We start from the raw sequence: 6,434 nt of genomic DNA on the forward strand, positions 1-6,434 counted from the left end.
TAATATGTCATAATGATAAAGGTTATGGTTCAGTCCCATTTTCTAACTGTCCTTGCCTGGAATCTTTCCACTCCCGTTTTTGTGAAGTTGTGTGAGCTGACGTCTGGTGTGTGCTTCTGCTCCAAGTGTGGTTGGTGGACCTGTCCTCCATACAACAGTTGTAGCCACAGAGTAAACACTAATATGTTCTGGTCACGGATGGGGGACAGTCAGTTTAAGGTCTAGGACAGGGCTTGAGTGCTCTCTGCAGGGGTGGGGAGTGGGGGGAAACGATGAGGAAGATAGATGAAAAGTTGGGCAAAATTATAGAAAATCAGTGACAGACCCAGGGGGTTCCCTGCACTATTTTACCTGTGTGAGTATTTGACTATTTCCATAATAACAAGAGCTGAAAATTCCTGCACATTCCTTCTGAATGCCATTCTAGTCCTGACTTTGGGGAATATTATTTCTGTGCATTTTACTCATGCTGATCTCACTTTTTTTGTGTGTGCTGTGCTAAGTTGCTTCAATCCTGTCTGACTCTTTGTGACCCCATGGACTGTAGCTCACCAGGCTCCTCTGTCCATGGAATTCTCCAGGCAAGAATATTGGAGTGGGTTGCCATGCCCTCCTCCAGGGGACCTTCCAGATCCAGGGATCGAACCCATCTCTTATGTCTCCTGAATTGGCAGGTGGATTCTTTACCACTCATGCCACATGGAAATATTTTATTCTTTATTTATTTGGCTGTACTGGGTTTTCATTGTGGCATGTGGAATCTTTCAGTTGTGGCATGTGGGATCTAGTTCCCTGACCAAGGATCAAACCTAGGTCCCCTGCATTGGGAGCATAGAGTCTTAGCCACTGGACCACCAGGGAAGTCCCTGATATCACTTTTGATGACTAATTTGCTTGGTGAGATGGTTCTATGTATATGTATGTATGTTCATGTGTGTACACACATCCTTGTGCATATATATATATATATATATATATATATACACATATATTCACATGTATACATTACACACATATTTTAGATAATTTGCAAATAGAGTTGTAAACTCTTTGACAGTGTATATCTCACTTTACATTTATTTTTCCCCAAACAACACTTGAAAGGCATGGGGATGCACAGTCACTGTTTTATAAATGACTTGTTCAGATTTATAACTTGCCTGATGACTTGTTAAAAGCAGATTCCTGTGTCTCTGCCTGGAGATTCTGATTCACTTGCCCTAGGGTGGGCCACGGCCTGTAGATCTGCCAAGAAACCTTCCTTCCTCAGTGTCTGAAAGGCAGTGAGGTCTTATACGGTCCTCTATTAAAATAAGCATGTGATTGGGAGGAAAAGTCCATTCAAACAATTGCCAAGGCTTACTGACCAACACCCTCAGCCTTTAGTCCTTCACTGCTGGCCCAGGGTGGAGAAGGGGATCTGGGGTGAGGCTGGGAATAAGATCAAGGTCTGGATGGTCTCTGAGAGACAAGATTTAAGGCCTAAAAGAGAACTTCACTGAGTTTTAATCAACACTGAGGCTGTTTGTTGGACTCATGGCTCTGGCTCAGTAAATCTCTTCCAAAATCTCATTTCAATTATTTAAACAAATTTGAAGATAATTCAGCAATGTGGAGCAAAACATGTTCTCAACGTGGAGCATGTTCTCAAAAGATCATGAGCCCGAGAAACATGTACTCAGTGAGGGTCTAGATTACATTTGAGAAATACTAGTAGATATGATGGATTTCATGCATTGGGTGCCCACGTGTCAAGCATTGGTAAATACTTTAAACTTGGTTCTGGTACAGATGGAGAAACGAAGACCACAACAGCTTAGTAAGTGGCAAAGCATCTATTTGAACCCACATCCGTTTGGTTTTGAAAGTCATCTTTCTTCCATGCCATTCTGCTTTTTTGTACACCCAATATTTAGCCAGGGTCAGGAGTACATGGATTCTCATGAATACTTCTTAAATGGGGTCGTTTCCCACTTTGTTAGGTTGCTGTGTATTTTCAACCCAGCCCTGGAGGCCAGGAGATTCCAAGAAGAGTATAGATGATTCAGAGGAACAGTCTCAGGAAAAAAATTTAAAAAACAAAAGAGCACTAATGAAAGGTAGAAAAGGTGAAACAAAATAAAGATTTAGAATAAAATGATTGGGGTAATTAAACCTGGAGAGGAAAGAGCTGAAAACAGCCCTCTAAATGGTCCTCTGGTTTATGGAGCTAGCAGGGGTGTAGCAAGAAGAGGATAGCTCAGCTGGAGGAGCCAGGGGAGGCCCGGGGAACCCTGCAGTGACCTGGGACTCCCAGCCTGTGGGGCTGAGCTCTGCGGAGTGGCTGACCATAGGGTTTTGAATGGTGACCAGTGCTGCCTGCTGAAAAATGTCCAGAAAGGAAAGAACTGCAAAATTCACTGAGAGCTCAGTTTGTGTCTACGTGTGTGTGTTACTCACTCAGTCCTGTCCTCACTTTGTGACCCCATGGACTATAGCCCACCAGGCTCCTCTGTCCATGGAATTCTCCAGGCAGGAATACTGGAGTGGGTTGCCATTTCCTTCTCCATTTGCCATGCCTCAATCTAGTGACTTTGCACACATGTATCATCCCATAGTGCTCAACCCATCACTCCTTCCCAGGATCAGTCTGGTCTGTCACAACAAGTGGAAATACCATTATCTGCATCTCAGTGCATTTCTGCAGAGACCTCAGTCTCAGTGGATAATCTGACATCATAGGCCATGATGGATCGTCTCCGACCATATGCCCTGAAAGACTCGCATACCACAGCAGAGCCAAAGACTGTATCGCAGGCACTCTGGTCTCTCCACTGAAGCTCCCTGTCATCAACAGCTTCGGCTCCAGATGAAAACATGGAAGGCAGCAAAAAAACCAGCCCTTTGAGCCTGTATACTGGGAGCACTGGAGTTATCATACTCATTAGCAGAGCCGGGAGTGACCTGGCAAAAGGGATGCTCAGTTCTAGCTTCTTTGACCTGTGTTTTCTGTGGGGCCAACTCTTTTACTCAGCTTTCCTGATTATTTTTGCTCTCTCTACCTCCTGTTTCTTTTGAAATGAAACAAAATTAAATCCCTTAGTTTTAACGAGTTTAGGTTAGTATTAGATTAGTATTAGTATTAGGTTAGTATTTAGAATAGTATTTTCATTAAGTCTGTCATACATAAAAAATAAAACAAATTCCACAGGAAGCTTTCCATCAGAGAATGAACATAATTGTTTTAATTACAAGGCTTGTCACAAAATTCCTTTCATGTCCAGGGTGCCTGGATTATGCATTTGGATCTCTTCTGCTATTGGAAAATGTAAAATGATGTCAATAAGGAGACTCCCAACGGACTTTCAATTATGTGGAGCTACTGATTCTGTTACTCCCCAAAATAGCCCTTGGGTAGCCAGCTGCCTACAGCCTACAACTCGAGCACAGGGAAAATAATATTGGTTCATGTGTTAAGACTGTTGAAGCTGAAAGCATCCTTCAACATTTCTTCCAGAATCTCAGTCTCTCCAGTTGGAACTGTCTCTGCCTCCTCTCAGTCTCCATGATCCTCTCTACTTACAGCACTTGTTAGAGATGGCCCAGCTGAACTTAGCACCAGGGTATATTCACATGCCTTTCCTTTCATGCCTAGTAGAGGGCCTTGAACCCTATGGGCATTACAAAGATGTTTTGTGAAATCCAACCTTTGCTTCAGAAATCATTAGAGCACCACAGAAACCACTGCCAGTGACTAAGATGGCCATGAATAACTCAGCTCCCCACCACCCAAACCAGAGAATGATCTCAATGGTATTGCAGCTTGCGTTTGAAGCCAGATGTAGCTATACCTTTTCTTGTGACCAACTCACATCAGCCTCCAGAGGAACCTGAAAGTTCCTAATCCAGAAACACAGGTGATCACACACTGCAGCCCTAAAGGGAGACGTCTGTCACCGATATGGATTTCAACAACCAGAGAAGGTTCCAGGTAAACGGAGATACAGTAATAGTTTCCAGATACGTGGAGATTGTGGCTGGCTCAGTGATTGTCCCCATTGAGCAGGGAGATCATGAAAAGTGCCCTTTCTCTGGCTCAAATCACTTCCTCCTGTTGGTTTATTATTATTATTATTATTTTTAGTGATACAGTTATGGCTATAGTATGTTTGTAATGGACGAGTCTCATTGTTAATATTGTGAATGCTTGGTCCTCAGGACAATTTTATTATGTAAATTCAGCATTAGGAAATGCACTTTAAAAATCATAAAGACTTACATGGAATTTAAAATATTTCCTCTAATTATTTTCACAACAGCATATGGATTAGCAAATAATATAAAGTAGAGGATACTAACGGAGATCTTTATGGAAAAAAAAAGTACACATGAAATATGGTTTGGCCAGGTTTAATACACACAGAATACACTTTAATACTTTCATATGGTCTGAATAATATCCCCATATTGATTTTTTCCTCGTTTCTACCAACTCCACAGCAAATGTACGACAATGGCTCATTGATTTATTGTGAGTGTAGCAATGGGTTTATAACGGCGTGAATCATGCCGATTGCTCAATTCACCACATGCCTTAATAAAAGTTTCACTTTAATAAAACTGAGCTAAGGCAAATATGCCCAGAGGCTGGCCTGACATTCCTTGTACATTACTCTGCCTCAGGAAATTATTGCCATATATTTTACAGCAGCTACAGTAGGCTAGGGGATCAGGATTAAAATGTACTAACTACTGTGATATTTAACAGAACTCCTGTGTTCCCAGTTAACCCTCACAGGTACAAAATGAACAGAGCAATTAGGAGAGAGCGTAGTGCAGGCAACAGAACTGGTCTGGGGTGCAGGTCATGGGGGTCAGTGCTGGCCCTTTTCACACTGTGACCATCCCCTAAGCGCTCTGTGGGGTGGACATGGGACAAAATGATCCTATTTTCTCCCAGAGTTGCTGTGAACATCGAAAGTACATAGAAGAAGCACAAGAATTCATAAAATACAAATGCAATGCGAGTGTAAGGTGAGGTGTCACCCTGAGGGCAGAGCCTGTAGGACACGAACACACACACACTAACCCCTCAGCACTGTGAACTTGGTCTTTGGCAAGATCCATCATCACGGTTGTTAACTCCAGTGAGTTGAGATAAAGAAAAGATCTTATCCTATCCGTAAATAAAATAATTAGGGGTTACAAAGAGAAAAGGCCAAGCATGCTAATAGAGCAATAGTATTCCTTTATAAGCTAAGGATTGTTTTTGTCTTCCACAGTGAGAGTTGAAAATGCCCTGCCACACCTGCGTTGTGTTAGAGAAATTTAAGCTGGGGTGTGAGAATGTAGGCCGAAAGGAATTGCCAGTACCATTCAAATGACTTATCACCTATTCGTTACTGCTTTGGAAGAAATTGAGATTAGACCATCCATATACCATTCAATGATGATTGGTGCAATGTATGTTAGTCCAAAAGACCAGAAAGCCTCTTTAGACTTCTAATCAATACCAATCACAGGCTTCTTTATATTATGCGTGATAGAGTAAGGGGAATGTGGTATGGTTCTATGGAAAGAGTCAGCTTTGGGGTCAAGTCACACCTCTGCCATTAACTACTAGCTGTATGATCTTTCGTGTGTGTGTTCTAGGTTACTTCAGTTGTTTCTGACTCTGTGACCTCATGGACTGTAGCCTTCCAGGCTTTTCTGTCCATGGGATTCTCCAGACAAGAATACCAGAGTGGGTTGCCATGCCCTCCTCTAGGAGATCTTCCTGACCCAGGATCCAACCCAAAGCTCCTATGGCTGCTGCATTGCAGGTGGATTCTTTACGGCTGTGCCACCGAAGAAGCCCACATATGATCTTGGACCAGGTTCACAAATCTCTCTGGGCCTCCATTTCCTCCTCTGTAAAATGGGGTTACAATTGTTGGAGTGACATTTAAAACTGAAGTTCTCTTCACCTGATCGCAGCTATTTCATGATGATTAGTCTCTGTCTTGGAGAAGGCGATGGCACCCCACTCCAGTTCTTTTGCCTGGAAAATCCCATGGACGGAGGAGCCTGGTAGGCTGCAGTCCATGGGGTTGCTAAGAGTCGGGCACGACTGAGTAACTTCACTTTCGCTTTTCACTTTCATGCATTGGAGAAGGAAATGGCAACCCACTCCAGTGTTCTTGCCTGGAGAATCCCAGAGACAGAGGAGCCTAGTAGGCTGCCGTCTGTGGGGTTGCACAGAGTCGAACACAACTGAAGCGACTTAGCAGCAGCAGCAGCAGCAGTCTCCGTCTGCTCAACGAGTCCGTCTCCTCCACCCACAGCCTTTTTCCATTTCCACTCTGGTTGTTTCATCTACACAGTTGCCTGGTAGGGAAGATGGAGCTCACCCAGGGTCCAGTCTGGTTCAGAAGGCCTTTCCCTCTGCTTCTGCAGCAGCTTCATCACATTCAGCA

This window comes from Oryx dammah, unplaced genomic scaffold (assembly GCF_014754425.2).
Source record: "Oryx dammah isolate SB20612 unplaced genomic scaffold, SCBI_Odam_1.1 HiC_scaffold_25, whole genome shotgun sequence".
In the NCBI taxonomy this organism is placed as follows: Eukaryota; Metazoa; Chordata; class Mammalia; order Artiodactyla; family Bovidae; genus Oryx; species Oryx dammah.